At 40.6% G+C, this 16,492-nt stretch overlaps 1 protein-coding gene across 1 annotated transcript in view; it reads right to left on the reverse strand.

Moving 5' to 3' along the window:
* LOC127664779 (type-1 angiotensin II receptor A) overlaps positions 1–9,925 on the reverse strand; it is a 41,073-nt gene extending 31,148 nt beyond the window's left edge. Inside the window, exons 1-2 of the mRNA XM_052156947.1 lie at positions 9,744–9,925; positions 1,418–1,501 (exon numbers count right to left, since the gene is read on the reverse strand). The gene's annotated coding sequence lies outside the window, so the exon portion shown is untranslated. The remainder of the gene's footprint in view (positions 1–1,417; positions 1,502–9,743) is intronic.
* Between the last annotated feature and the right edge of the window lie 6,567 nt (positions 9,926–16,492).

Here is a 16,492-nt window from a genome sequence, read left to right on the forward strand (position 1 = left end):
TTTCTGACTGGCTCCTCGTGTCTGCTCAGCCTACTTTCTTATAAACCCCAGATCTACCATTCCGGGGACAGCACCACTCACAGTGGGCTGAGCCCTCCCACATCAATAAATAAGAAAATACCCTACGGATTTGCCTATAGACCAACATTATGGAGAGGTTTTCTCAACTAACAGCCCTTCTTCCCAGGTTTAAGTCTAGGTTAAATCAAGTGGACAAAAACAAACCAGCATGTAGACTCTAAAATACATCATGTCAGCTGGATATGAGGCTTGTGGTCTTATAAGCCTCAGTACTTGGAGGGAAGCCATCACAGGAGAATCGAAATGCAAAGGTGACTTGGTAATGCTAGGTCTCAAAATAAAGATTAAAAGGAAAAAGAATCTGCTGATGTGACCCAAGAGTGCATTGCATATATGGTCCTAGGTTCAGTCCCCAGTAACACGTGCATGAGTGTGTGAACACACACACATACACACACACACACACACACACATCAAACCAAAACCAAACTCCAAAGATACACAGTGACAACTCTATAGAATGTGACTATTTCTATCTCTAAGGTTAAGGTAGTCCTAGAGAGTTTCCTCACACCACTACCCTGGGGTAACTTCCAGATTCCTGCACGCCAGTGAGAAAAAAAGCAAGTCAGTGGAAGCACTTATGAACCCACCTAGCACCCAGCTAGCTTCTGCTTCAGCAAAGTGGAATCACGCATTCCGGATGGCACGCTCTGCCTTTTAAATCCGTCTAAATAGAATGGAGAAGCTGCAGACTTGCTCTGTGAAATCGTTCTCTTCTAGGCGAGTAGTTGACTCGCCTAGTGAAAAATGTAAGTAAGCTCCACTATGGAAGAGCCGGCTCTCCCAAACAGTCTCGGAGCACTGTGCTACTCTCCCAGGGATCAGTGTCCTACTCGGTGACCCCAGGTCTCTCTCAGGCTTATCTCAGGACTTACAGGGCCTCCCTCTCCAGCTAATATTACCCCACGTTATCATTAGTGCGGGGGTGAGGTTTGCAAGGGGAGACTTGGAGACACTTTCTGAAAGTGAGCAGGTCTAATTTTAAGGTTTTAGTCTTTAGGTGCCCCTGACAGTGAATGAATACATATCCCCATGTGGTAGCTGATAAGACCACAGCTATTTCCTAGTGAATCTCTTCACCCCTTGCACAGAAAGAATGCAGCACAGAGAGACCATCAAAGGCCAGAGGGTTCTTTGAAAAAGGTTTGCAGATCTGACACATAGTTTTCTATCAGTGGTAACTATGGTAATGTTTACACTCAAAGTTGTAGAAAACCTAAGTCATACAAGAAAATAAAGTAAAATTGGAATTTTATTCTTCCCTGCCTATCCCACCATTGATTATCAGGGAACACGACTGGCAGATATAATGCTATAGGTATGAGACCCTTACCTGGTGATGACTTTCTTGGAGCGTTGCTGTGATTTACCCAGACAAGATGCCAGCCATTTTATACAAATCTTTCATGTGTTAAGTCTGGAAGAGAAGAAATATTAAAGGGATTCACAACAGTGATCCGATTTTAATTTTTTAATTAAATAATTGCTAATCCTGCACATTGAGACCGTGTGAGGAGAAAATGAAGTCTCCTGACCCGCACTGACAACCTACTTTCTCTAAGATGGAGTTAAACTGCCTCAGACCCAGGTCAGCATTCTTTCCAGCATCTCACAGATACTAAGCAAGGCGGACAGGACTGGAGAAACGACTCTCAAGTCATGCTGCTAGATGCAAACTACAACAGATTGGGTTTTTACTTACGAATCTGCTGTTAAACCTTGCTAAATATTCTGTTTGTATTAGGAGGTCTCTACAAGTATTACTATACTATATTTTGAAATTTCCTTTATAGAATGCTTTTTTTCTGTTTTTCTTTTTCTCATAAGTAAACACGTATGTTACAGAAGTGCTGCTCCTTAATAATGTGAACATCTTTCTCTAATTCTGTCTCTGGTTTACTGCCCATAGCTACTTCTCTTGTTTATCCCCCAGCACTCAGGGTATACACATGCACACAGCTGGGTAGGCTCCTGTTCTCTCTGTAAAGATGTTACGTCTCTGCCCTTACTCTGTTAATTTTATTTAGCACTATAGTTAAACAGAACGTCCTCTGTTCGCACACTTAAAGCAGCATTATTTGTTGATAATTTATTTAGCCAGCCTGCTCTTGGGGCCTTAAATCTCTGTGTTTTCCAGCTTCCCTTTCGGCTGCAATAAAATGTTCCGACGCTCACATTCACACATAGGTATTTTTATTCTTACATGAACATCATCAATAGCACAAGTCCAAAACAGAATTGTTGAACTAAACTCATTTCATACTTACTAATGTTGTGGTGGATATTTATAAAGTTTACAATAAAAGTCTGATGCCAAAAGTCTAGGATTTTGCAAAACTTTCTTTTTGTGTTGTTTGAATTGGCATTTTGTATTTATGGATGAAACTGTGTTTCTCAACTTCTAATGCTTTTCAGGAGTTTTTCTACTCATATTTTACTTAGCAATTAGTTACCTTTGCTTATTTTTTTCAGTTGGGGAATTCAGTCTCTCATATTAAAGAATACATGCTATTTATAGAAGCTAATGTTTTACATGTACTGTGCGGCCACAGCTTTCACAAGTTTGCAGTTTATCTCTGGGATTTATTTATTGTGCTGTTAATTATCTAGTCATTTTTTAGATAGCTGTGTTCATTAGTAACATCTGTCATGAGTTTGGAAGATTCTAAAGAGGTTATTTTAAGCTGCAGAGTTACTGAAAGGGACTACATGGCGGTGACACGGAAAACCCAATATGAAGATCATCTTGGCCATCATATCTTAATAGCAGGATTTTTGGCATCATCCTCATTATCAAAAGATGTTTTCATAAGAAGATTTTCATTTGAAATACTAGGATACTGTAAAAGCTGTGGGCTCTTTCTAAGGCTACACTTTAGGGAGAGAATTCCGGAAAACATCAGTGTCACAGTACCATTCTTCCGCGTGTTAACAGTCGCAGGCTAAGGAGAGAAACACAGTGAATTATGTCAGTTATTGACTGACAGTCCAAAGCAAACACCAAGTGGGAATCAAGATGCACTGAAGAAAACTTAGAATGCATACGTGGAAAAAATCTTGAATTAATTAACTGAAAACTTTTCAGACCTGTTGTATCTTTTTTCTTCAGCTTTTTGTTGTTGCTGTTGCTGTTGCTGTTTGTGTTACAAATTTTCAGGCATGAATAAAAAAAAGAAATTATTTTCTTTACAAGTCAGCGATAATAAAACTAAATTACTTTCATTAGAATACCAAGAACCTAAGCCCAACTTTAATAGTATTTTGACAAGAATCTATATAGCTGGCGTATACAGAGTGGCACTTGTGATTTGTGTTTTATATATTGCTTATGAATGCATTTGTCATGAAATGTTATTAAAAAATAAGATACATATACTGTGGCTTTATACTTCTTTATCATATTGCTTAAACTTGTGGCATCTTGGTCCTGTTAGCAAACCTCTTCTCTCAGCAGGTCAAGTTTCAGAAAGTATTTAAGAAATCAATATGTAGGAAAGACTTCACACTCCCTTCCATTGCAGAGAAAATGGCTGCAGCTAGCGGTGGACATAGAATGGCTGGAAAGCACCAAAGAAGAGTGTGTTATTCATGGTACAACGTGTGACATCATCTGAATGGAAAGACAGTTATTAAACCCAGCTTAATGGAACACTTTCATTCAAGAAGAATTATACATGGAATTAGGATCATGAATGGAATTGAGTTGAAATGCATGGAAAAATGTGGGTCAAAGAGTAGAGAAAATTTCGATGATAAAATTGTAAACATGTGACACTCATTGGAAGGTGTACAATGAGATGTTTTAATATGCTTGGAAGAAAGAGAAAAGTTAGTTGTCTCACTCACCAGCCAGGCTTTGTAAAGCCAGTGACGGTGGTCACTGACACTCTGTCGCCTGTTAGCACTGAGTGCCTGTTAGTGTCTCATGTATTCTGTGTGCTGCTTCCTCTCTCACCCCACTGCATGGCTTGTGTCTGAGTTAAATTTTGCCCCAAGCTTTCCTATAAGTGTTAAATTCTGTTTTGTTAAAGATGCCTGCTGGTTTCAGTCCTAGACCCAAGCAGCAGGTGAAATTCATCACTGAGAAAATTGTGACTACTGTCCTGATAGTGGGACATGATTCTCAGACGTGTTTCCAGAGAATATAGGCTCAGCTCAGTCTTTTAGCCAACATTGATGATGCTCTGTTAAAACAAAAAGTATTTGGCTAGGTCTATCTAACCACTGCCAGAAACCTGCATACATTGAGAGGAATCCTTCAGAAACCAAGAACATTTGCAGATTTGCTGGCTTAAAAGAAATACCCACTTGCTTGAAACCTGACCTCTTTATATCTAGAATCCACTATAGTGTTTGTAAACCAGCATTAGGTAAGTAAGCGCTTATACTGACAGTAAGATGTGATTTGAGTTGGCATCTATACGTGAACCAGTTCATGTTGTCCTGGTGAAGAAGCAAACATGCTAGGCAAAGACTCTACCAACCAACTTACACTCCCAAACACCCCACACCCCAATTTTAAAGCCCATCACCTTTTTTTTTAAACCTCTTATAAACCATCTTTGTTTTTCTTTCAGGTTGCCCTTGAACTCCTGATTCAATGGAGTCTCCTGCCTCAGTTTCCCAAGCAGTTTCAACTATAAACTATACTATACACTGTGCAGCAACCTTTTTAGAAAGCTCGACTGAGATACCAGTACTACCCAGGCTCCTCTGCTCACATGCACACTAAATGGTATACTGATATAGTTTTAGTAGTTCCTCCAACAACTAAACTTCTAGATTTCTTATTAGTGTTCTTCATATCAAATATTATGAATGAAACAATCTTAATGGTCTTCTTCCTTTAGAGAAATAGGTCCTGATTTCAAATTATAACTTTAAATAAATTCTTAGCTTTCATCAAAAAGTAGGTTGCCTAATGTAGGGCAGACAATGTGGCAAAGAACATGACTTTGGGCTGCGGATTAACATGTTTAAACCTTGCATGACCTTATTTGGGTCATCTCTTCATCTCTACTACTTCTTAGTATCCAACTGGTAACATGAAGATAGAGACCAAATCACAAGAGATTTATGAAGGTTAACTAGAAGACACAGGATGAGCACTATGCGGCATGTGGTGTCTGATGAATACATTTTAGCTTTATTAAAACGCTACTTTATTTTGAGAGAAAAGGGGAGTTCTCTGCATTGCCTTGGCTGTTCTGGAACTGGATTTGTAGAACTCAGAGATCCACTGACCTCTGCCTCTGCCTCTGCCTCTGCCTCTGCCTCTGCCTCTGCCTGTGTGCACCACCACTGCCCAATTTTAAAACATCATCTTATATAAAGGCCAAGAAAATAACATCTAAGGTAACCATTTTAAGTGAGGCATGGGTACCACAGTGCTTTTCTGTCTTTAACATGCTTGAATCACCCGGGAGTCTTGTAAAAATACAGATTCTTATTCAACAAGTCTGAGACTTTACATTTCCATAAATTCTCAGATGATTCCCAGGAGGCTGGGCTGTGGACTATGATAGTACCTGAAGTGACTAGATAGTTGCTTCTAATTTGAAATGTGGCAAGCCTGAACAGAAAACAGAAGCTTGACTTGCCTCGACACATTAAAAACCACTGATTTGAGCCTTCAGTCTTTCATTGTCTTTGATTAATCTTTTCATTTTCTTTACTTTTTCCTAGCCAATTTAGATTGAGAATGACATTAAGGAAGTGTGTGTGTGTGTGTGTGTGTGTGTGTGTGTGTGTGTGTGTGTGTATGTATACAGTGGGATAAAACACATCCCATTCGAAAGGTAGTTCTACTGTCACGCTTTTCCTCTAGCATGAAGAATTTGCTCAGTGCTTTGTAAGAAGCTATGAAGGTGCACGGGCATGGTCCATAATATTAACAGAGTTCTCGGGAGAAACAGAAGGAGCGGCCGTTATAGGAGAACCAAACAATTCAGCCACACAAGACACCTATCTCATCTGATCACTAGAACAGGAGACAGAGTGCTTTTTAATCTTCTCTTTATCAATATGCACGTAGCCTGATCAACAACTCTGCAAGGCAAAGACCGATTTTGTGCTTTGATGTGTCCTCAAGGACTGGATGTCACTCTGCTCCATATAATTACCTTGGCCAGGACCTGCTGCTGCTGAAAGCAATTTCACAGACAAGTCTTCACTTTTCAAAGCAGAGTATGAGCTTTAATTCATACAAAATGAGTGACTAACTAAGCAACTCAGAGAGTTCATCAGCGAGCAGAGAGCCTCTTTATACACAAGCACGTATGCGTGTGTTTTCGATATTCTTGGCCTGCAGTTAACTGAGACAAAGAGTTAGATTCATTGACCTAAAGTAAGACTTTTATCTCTTGGTGAATATCAAGGTGTTGATACAAAATGAGTAAAAAATCAGTTGATCTAAACTGATTTTTAATCGTGTGATTTAAAATTTGGAACACATCCAGACTTAGGAACGACACGCTGTCTTGGAAGCAGTGAGGTCTCACTGCTCATCTGTTTGCCAAACTTATAAATGTAACAGAACATAAGAGCTTCAAAACCCTCAAAAACGTTCTTGGGTATGGGAGTTATAACAGCAGCTAGCAGGTTCTAGACACTCGCTTCTACTTAAGACCTTTAGAGGAAGCACCTATTGATATGCCAGGAGAAAAAGCAAAAATTAAAGTAAGTGCTTCTAAATTGACCTATAAGAATAAAGAGAACAAAGCAATTATACAGCCTTCAAGCCATAAGGCAAACTCTTTGTTATAAAAAGAAAATTGAAACACTTTCATTTTTTATATGCAAAGGAATTTTTCTTTTCTGAATATCTACTATGAAATTAAAAATCAGCAAATATTTCATGGTAACACAGCAATGTCCATTTGTCATTTCTATGAATGGTCTAAATATAGACTTTGTTTTGTTTGCCCATTTGTCAGATTGGCTGTTAAAGTAATAACTCTAATGAAACATATTTATACCACTTTGGATTCCTTTTCTGGAAGGGAAACGCTATATTTTAGAGTCTTTAATGGTTTAATAGTAGTCACTTGCCAAATCATTTGCATATTACCTCCTGCCACTTAGGTAATTCTGGTTAAAAGTAACTGTAGCTATCAAGTCAATAAGAAGTTGCTTTTTAGAACCTAAAATTCAGGGAAAGGACCAGGTATAGGGATAAACAAAAGGCCCAAGGACAACAGCCTGTGCTGGGAAGCCAAGATGTGCAAATGGGACAGGAATTTGATCTCTGTCCCTAGAACGGATTTGAAAGCAAAATATAGCAGCTCTCAACTATCTGCTTGGAAGGGGCATCATGAGCGCACAGAGAAACCACACATCTATGTTTCGAACTATGCTTCAAAGTCCTGGGTGGCGAAGTACTTACTCTGCATTGGAATAAGTATAACATTAAACTTTTCTTTCCTTGGCACAAGCAAAATTACTTGTCATGGTTAATTAGTAACACAGGATCCGCACAGTCATAAGTAGCAGCAGTCAAAGGCAGCAAAAATATGCTCTAGAGTAACGGGGACAATTCTTCCCCCAAACTAGAGAGGAGACAAAGAAAATGAAGAAAGCTGAACAGTGCGATGTGTCCTTCTTACAGTGACCAGAGTAAGACAAGACGACTGAAGCTCAGCCTGCCTCAGACACTGTGATTGGCAAACATTTTGTAAGCCTCCAGATAACAGGTCTTCAAGTAAGAGAAACCCACTCTTCTATGGTGGTGGAGGCTGATTTAATTAGTTAGTTGGTTAGTTAGTTAGTTGATTAGTTAGTTAAATGTTCGGTGAGTACCAAAGAAGAGCAGAACTAGAAATGAAAACCTTGTGAAGGGGAAATAAACCAACATCAACAACAAAAACATGGGCAAACCAAAAACAAGGAATCCAGGAAGAGAAGAAGGCTCAGAAAAGCCAGTAAATTTTAACACCTTGCAACTCGAGGCCCCTCCCAAAATCTCAAGCAGTCTATATTACACAATCTAGGAATCATCTCCTGTGATTTGAGGATGGTCCCGTGGAATTCTCACTAAGAAACCTTTGACCAGAGATGACAACAGTTTTGAAGACTCCTATCATGACACAATAAGGTAACCAGTTTAGATTTTCATTTTGTCAGCAATAACCAAGAAGCAAAAGGTATCGAGGGTTTTAAATGACTGTAAGAGGCCTTCTGGGCAGTAACCAGAGACTGGAATTGTTAAAGAAATAAAAATACTCTTAATATCATGCAGCTAATTCAGGGTAAGACCAAGGAGGGTTCCTGGGCATTACCAGGCAATTGACCCTGTGGATAGAGAAGTGACTGGCCAAGTGGGGCCTTAATGGCTCCAAAGAACCTTGAGAGACAGGCAAACAGGATAGCTAGTGTTGTTTGTGGTTAAACCAAGGAGACGGAACACTAAAACAAGCTTCTTGGGGTCCTTATATTTGTAAAATGGGTTAAGGCTTGTGCTAGGGGCAATAAACAGGGTAGCTATCAAGAAAATCATTTTAGGAATGAAGTATCTTGAAAAGGGAAACAATACAATAATTACTGACTGAAGAGAGCAGGCTGTGAGGCTTCTCTCTTTCTCGCTCTCTCATTCTCTCTCTCTCTCTCTCTCTCTCTCTCTCTCTCTCTTTCTCTCTCTTGCTCGCTCGCTCGCTCTCGCTCTCTCGCTCTCTTGCTCTCTTCCTGGAATGACACAGGAAATTAATGTGGCCAACTTCCAAATGAGACCCCAGGGCACATAGAGTGTCCAAACTTTCCTGAAAAAGACACCTCCCCAGAGTTGATGGTGGGTCTTTACGCTTAAGAAGGACCTGGGCAGACAAACAAGGACACCTGTAGTCTATTCTCCTATGCTTGACCAAAGACGGGGAGGGGGCAAGTGAAACCTTGCTTAGGGTTGTCTTAAATTTCCTGGAGACCACAGCAGTCTGAGGTTGCAGAGACACTGGGCTAAACGTTGGAATGGGAAATCAGGTAGAAGAGTGGAGAATCCTGCGCTCGGTTCAGTACTGAACCGGGACCACTGACATCCTGTGGAGACTACAGGCCAAGATGGCCTGCTGAGGGGCAGCCACCAGCTTCTCCCCATGTCTGACTGAGGAATCACAGAGTGGCTGGGAATACCTGTGGTGATGGAGTCTGGCCCACCTGCCTACTATGTGATGCCAATGATTCACAGGTAGAACCCAACCTGCAGGGAGAGGAAGGAGAAGGCAGTGCGGGTCATTGGCAAACAAAGAGGTGAGGCTGGGGACAATCTTAACTTAACTGAAAGTAGCACAACTTCAAATGGTTGGCGTCGCGGTCATCGGGCCACGGTTAAATTCAGGTCATAGTTAAAGTACAACAGTTATTTAAAAGCATGGAGGAAAACTGGCTTTACTGCCTCCCGTTTCTGTAGATTTCTAGCCTGTACTCGAAAGAGTTTGATCAAAACACTATGACTCGTTTGGACCACACTGCAAACGAGCGCACTTTCCTCCCACCTGATCCGGAGAAGGGCAGCCCGCTCCAGGCTTATTCCGCTGGCCTGGAGTTAGCTCGCTCCCCTGGGTCCCTCGGGTCCTCCGTGCCCAGTACTCTGGATTCAGATGTGGTGACAAGGAACAGACCCCTCCCGCCCCTGATCACCACGCTGGCGGGACGCCTGGGCTGGGACTCACCCGGGAAAGCGGCAGAACTGGGAGAGCAGGGAGAACCGCAGCGCTGGTACCGGCCTCGGCCACCCTGGCGACCCGTGGATCAGGACTCAAGCTCCGAGTCCTCTCCGGCCAGACAGCATCATCCAGTCCCTCCCAACTGCCTGGCGATCAGCAGGGAGGCACTTTCATATTTATAGCCTAGGGGGCGTCGCTGCTCCGCAGGTTCCAACCCCGAAGCTCCGCTTTTCACTCCTCCCCGCCCCGCCCCGCCCTGAGACCCTCTGTCCAACCCTCTCCCTCTCCAGTTTCTGAGGAAGCCTTCCCTGCTGCCTGTCACCCGGTGTCAGTGTCGCCTTCCAGATCCATGCTCAGCTGGTCCTGAATTCCTCATCTCAGCCTGAAGTGTTGAAGATGGAGGGAGGTGGGCGTAAGGCCACATGAACTGACTCCAAGATAAATGCTCCACTTTGAAAGAAGTAAAAAAAAAAAAAAATCTTGGAAAAGTTTTAAGGATGAATTAGGGAACTCCCTTGTCTTGCTGTGGCTAACTCAAAACTTGATGCCTGTGCTGTGGATTACAGATGGCATGGATTAATTTCAGAGTTGTAAAAGAAAAGATTATCAGTTCCTCCTAGTTTACACATGGCTTGAGCTGCATTTATTTAAAAATGCAGACTGCTAAAACAAAATAGCACAAAATTTTTGAGAACAAAGTGAATTCAATTCTAAATTTAAAATAAAAAGGAAAGGAAAGGAAAGGAAAGGAAAGGAAAGGAAAGGAAAGGAAAGGAAAAGAAAGGAAAATACTTTCCCCACTGCATCACAAGGCAAGAAGTGCTCTAACACCAAACTCGGGCAACAGTGTACAAGCCCACTTCAGACTAACAGCTTCTATGAATGGAGATGCAAATCCTCACTAGCAATTCCAATCCAATGGAAAAACAAAGATATTGAGATCAGGATGCACCTTGCTCCGAGTTACTCCACATTGCACGAAACAATGGCTTTCAAACTGCAGAGATTGTATTTTACAAGCAGCATTAACTCCATTTAAAGTGAAAATGCAGAAGCACAATTCACACCTTGATGAGCACATAAACACCATCTGCCTGGCCCTAGCCACAAGGCACCGACAGATTAACAACGTATTCCTTAAAGCAGAAAGGACGCCCCCCCACCCCCACTATTAAAAATATCAAAGTAAATGGGGGCTACAGCCACACACGCAGATGTTGATACCAAACCAGGGAAACCAGGAATGACTGAAAGACTGGGAAAGGGTGCTGCTCGCTTACTTGAGCCCCATGAGTAGGAGAAGCCCTAAGGTTTCAGAGGTAAGAAGACCTTATTTTACCACCCTGTGTGCAACAGGTAATGCCCAGCCCTCCTGAGGCTTCATCTTAGCTCAGTACTGCTGTGATGGGGCTGTTCTGTTTGAAGTGATACATCTGCCCACTTGTCTGTCTCTACTTGTTGTGGAACTGACTCCTGTACCGAGTCCTGCACTTGGCACCTAAAGCCTCCTGTTTGGCTCAGCTCGAACATTGAGTCTTAGCAGCAGACCTCCAGCAGTGGTTATCTTATTACTATAGAGGCCCTGGGGGCAGGCTTTTAGCTACCCTGCCTGCTTCTCAAGCATCTTTGCAATTCCCTGACCCCTGTTAGATACTCTTCAACTCTATGTAGACAATCTGTAAACTACATAGATGTGTGTGTGTGTGTGTGTGTGTGTATCCTGTGTGATGTACAGTGCATAATCTGAAAGTTAATGTTTACAGGTGGGATTGGAATAAAAGAGTCTGTGCTTCTGCATTTGCCTTGTCATGTTGTCAGAGACTACTTAGCAAATTGATGCTAACCAAGTCAATAATTCCTTGTGAATTTATTCTTATTCAATGAATTCAGATGTTGTGAAAAGTCACAGACATGTAAGTAGAATCACTGCAAAGATACAAACTCAGCTTTTCAAAGTGCAGGTGGTCTTCTGTTATGAAACCTGGAACAACGACTCTGCTAGAAGAGAGCAGAAGCAGTGCCCTACAGGAGACAAGCTCAGGAAAGGCTTCCTGAATTCTGATCCCTCCAGGTTTAAGGCCAACAACCGACAAATGAGACCCCATAGAAACTAAAGGTCTTCTGTACAGGGAGAGAAACAGAAACAGCCAACTGAGTGAGGTGGAAGCTCACACAGTAGGAGAGAATTTTTCCAGCTATACATTAATTTCCAAAATAAATAAATTATTTTATTATATATAATATATGATGTACATATAAATTATATATAATATATAACATGTATAAATTACATATAATATATACCATATGACATTTGACATATACTATATATAATCTATTACATTTGACACATGATATATGATATAACATATAGTATTAACATATAATATATATATATAAATTATTAAATTACAGGATCAATTTCCAAAAATATATAAATAACTCAAAAAAAAGAGCCAAGAAAGCACAATTTAAAAATGGCCTCTGAATCTGAACAGAGTCCTCTAAAGAAGAGGTAACAATGGCTAAGAAATATATTATAAAATGTTCAATATCCTTAGCCATCAGAGAAATGAAAATTAAACTAGGCTAAGATCCCACCTTATCCCAGTTAGAATAGTGAAGAAAACAGCTGGTAGCAAATGTTATTGAGGACACAGGAGAAGGGGAACCTTCATTCGCTTTCAGTCAGACTGCGAACTGATGCAGCCAATATGAATATCAGTGTGGAAAATTCTCAAAACTAAAGTCCATCTGCCAGACGACCCAGCCACATCCTCCTGTCATGGTCCCAAGGGACCGACATCTACTCCACTGCACTTGCTCACCCATGTCCTTAGCCACTCTATTCATTACCGCTAGGAAATGGAAACAAGCTAAACGTCCTTCAACTAATGAATAGATGATGGAAATGTGGCTCATAGACAGACGAGAACACTAAAAATGCAAAATAAAATCATGAGATTTGTAGGCAAATGGTTGGAACTAGAAAGTCTTACACTGAGTAAGGTGATGCAGGTGTAACCTGAAGTATCCTAAAAAAAAAACAAAAAACAAAAAACAAAAAACAAAACAAAAAACAAAACAAAAAAAAACAAAAAACAGAAAAATAGAAGGAGGTCATGGGTAGAGGGTAGAGAAGGGGTAGGAGGAGACCTGTGTTACAAAATGGAGAAAATGAAGGAGACCTACCCTGGAGTGTAAGAAGAAGGGGTAATATATGAGGAGAGGAGAGAGAGAGAGAGAGAGAGAGAGAGAGAGAGAGAGAGAGAGAGAGAGAGAGAGAGAGAGAGAGATAACAGCAAGAATGTTTGAAAAGACTGTGAAGCAACATATTTTATGTACTTTAAAATATGTGTGCTTGTGTGTGTGTGTGTGCGTGTTTGTGTGTGTATGTGTGTGTGTGTACATTGTGCCACATGAGGTGATAATGATTTTCACAAGAGCCATATTCATTGTCTTGCCATAACTCTAGTGTTAACCATGATAAATCTTTCAAGTTGTTGGCCGGAGTTTTCCAAAACACTATGGGCTGTTAGCAATGTTCTTAGTTGTCCTCCAGAACTCAAAGGTAAGACTATGTTTCTGAATACACCACACACTTTGGACACAGGAGTTGGAACTGACCTGTGAGTCTAAGGACTTGCTCTCATAATATCAGAAGGTGCTAGGCAGGCTGCCAAGGAGAAAACTAAAGCCTTTGAACCCCAATGGCTGGACTGACCAGATATCCCCAGGGGTGTAAGAGTGGGGATACACTGTTTTATCTTGGGGTAACTAACGGCTGCCTAATTCAAGTTAGGGCCCACGCAATAGGAGGAAATGCACGCCTAATACTGTACCTAGCCAACTACTGGGGTCTGGAGACATCACAGACCCAAGAGGAGAACCTACTACTGTCATTGTTCTACATGAATGCAGTTCCTAAGTGTATTATAAATATGTAACCTTATCCCTAAGATAAGTGTAGCGCTCACTCCTCAAAGAAGCTCTGTGTTCAGCAGTTCAGTCTTGGCTAATTTTGCAAAGTTATTAGTGTTGTCTAACAACCCAAATTTTATTAGTGGATTTGAATTGTTCCATCAAGAAAAATCTTCTGTCATTGTGGACTTCACCAGGAATGCCCCAAATACAAATGCATTTTAATGGATTTTTTTCCTATCGGGTAGGCCACACAGCAAATGTATATTTTATCTAACAAGAAAACATAAACTTAGTGGTGAGAGACAGATTTAAATGACTCCTTCAGCCAAAGGATGAAACAAAGTTCTTGTTTTCTACAGCAGATTTTGGTAAACAGTCCTAAGAACAGATCAGCCTATAGGAAAACCTTATTGTTGTGAATGAAGATCTGAGCTTCTGTTTCAGCTCTGGGTATTTAATTTTGACCTTAACATTTTTGTTTGTTGTTTTCTCTTTTGTTTTTTTTTTTTCAAGACAGGATTTCTCTGTGTAGCTCTGGCCTGGCCTGGAACTCACTATGTAGACCACGCTAGCCTTGAACTCTGAGATCTGATTCCTCTGCTTCCCAAGGGCTGAGATCAAAGACGTGTGCTACCACTGCCCAGTGACCTTAACATTTCAATGACTTTTATGTTACAACTAATTTAGTTATTACCATGTCTTCTTTCTGTAAGTTTGGCACTCCCAACCATAAGTTTTGTCCTCTTTCATCTTTCTATCTTGGAATAATCTATTTTTCACTACAAAAACCTTCGGTACAAAAAAAAAAGTTCCTAAAAAAAGCATTTACTTGATCTTTAACATTTTTGTCAAAAACTTACTTTATATCTATAAACTTTATATATTTTATTAATATAACAGTTCCTTCATGTATCATTGTTACTATGATTATAAAATATATAAATGTTTTGATAAATTTTATAGGATAAAATTTTTTTCTGAAGCTGTATCTACAACAATCAAAGGCCCTGAAACTTTTGTGGGACGTTTAAGCTCTATATAACAGACACAGAAAATAACTTCTGTACAACAGACTATTTTTTATTTAGCCTACTGAGGCACGTGAGGCAGGAAAGAGTTTCGGTGTTTGTGGTTTTATTCCCTGACTGTCTCATTTCCATTGAGCTAACCGTCCCTCTATAGATAAGCTTGTTAATCATTTAGCAGTATATTTCCTAAATTATTTTCTCTTTCTTTAAAGCTAAAAGCATAGAGATGAGTTATCATTCCAGGTACTTTGCAAAATGGAAAATATAATTATCATGAAACACAAGATCATTATTAAACCTCCAAATGCATCTGTAAGCCTCTAAGTAGGTTTTAGATTATTTTTTTTAAGGCCCAAATTTACAGAGTTGTGTCTTAGCTCTGCTTGGCTGAGATAAGAACTCTTTTTCAAAAGTCATACAGGACTATGTTATCTTTTAAAATGAATGTAATTTTCTCAATTTCATATGTGTACATAATGCGTAATTTCATATGTGTACATAATGCGTTGTGGTCATGCCTGTGCCTCTCCCGCTTGTCATTCCTGCCCCAACCTCCTTGTGCCTCCCCAAATGTCATCTCTGCCCCCCACAGGCCCTCCTCCTGCCCCCAAGTTGCCATTCTCCCTGACTTTTTCTTTTGCTAGTTTGTTTGCTTTGTTTTGTTTTGCTTTGTGACCCACCGAGATTAATCAGGACCACTGTGTAGACATGGGTGTGAAGCTATTTGCTGGAGCACAAGTAACTCACCAGTAGCTACATCCCTGAAGACAAAAAATTCCTCTTCCTCACAGTCCTTGACTCCCATTGGTTCTACAGGGCAGGGCCCTATTATTCCCTTCCACAACCATGACTAAATGTTTTTTGGGCTCAGTCTGGTGATAGCCCTATCCAGGCAACCACAGCGTTCCACAAATCCATATGTCTCGGCCCTCCTCTCCACTGTCTGCCCTTGTGTTATTTTGAACCTGTCTTCCATAATGCTCTCTGAGGCTAGAAGGGAGTTTTATGGGTGTCCCCATTTAAGACTGAACATTCAAAAACACTTGTTTTCAATCTGTAAGCCAGCCACAATATCTGAATTAACAGCAATTTGCTGCAAAGAGAAGCTACTTTGATCAAGGCTGAGAACATAACTAGTCTGTGCTGTACAAACATAAATATTTATGAGGCAGTTTGTCATGTTAATTTAGAAACACAAAAGTAGTAGACTCACCTTAGTGTCTCTCCATTCATGGGCCTTAACTTCCTTGTATGGAGTAAGCCTCAGAGCCAATCAGAAATCAGTAGGTTACCCACATAACAGTAATACTACTGTTCCACCAGTAAGCTCTCTTGCCTAGCCAGTTGGTATTGTAGCATGCCAGGTCTAATGCTAGGAAAGACCATTGCTGACTCTCAACCTTCAAAGGCTTCCTTTTGCTTCATTTTCTCTTACCTTCCGTGCCTTTACACATTTCCCCAGTTTTCTACTTTAATCTTTATTCTATGTGACCCATAGTTTAGACTACCTGACCTTCTAACCTTCGCTATTTAAAAACTTCCCTATCCTCAAAACTTGAGATTGACAACTAGTATCTTAATTTCCTTTTCATATCTACCAGTAGTTACTACTTTCTCCTTTGAACTTATGCCTTTGAAGATTAAAAAGATAGCATAATTTTTTTGGATGAGATGTTAACTAGGAATCTAGAGACCTGACACTCAATTAAGGAGGCACTGATGGAGCTTGGGTAAGTCAACTGACAGCAGAAGTTTCCTGGCAGTTGGTCATAGGAGAGTCTTTTTCTAGAGAAATATGAACAA

This window comes from Apodemus sylvaticus, chromosome 14 (genome assembly GCF_947179515.1).
Source record: "Apodemus sylvaticus chromosome 14, mApoSyl1.1, whole genome shotgun sequence".
In the NCBI taxonomy this organism is placed as follows: domain Eukaryota; kingdom Metazoa; phylum Chordata; class Mammalia; order Rodentia; family Muridae; genus Apodemus; species Apodemus sylvaticus.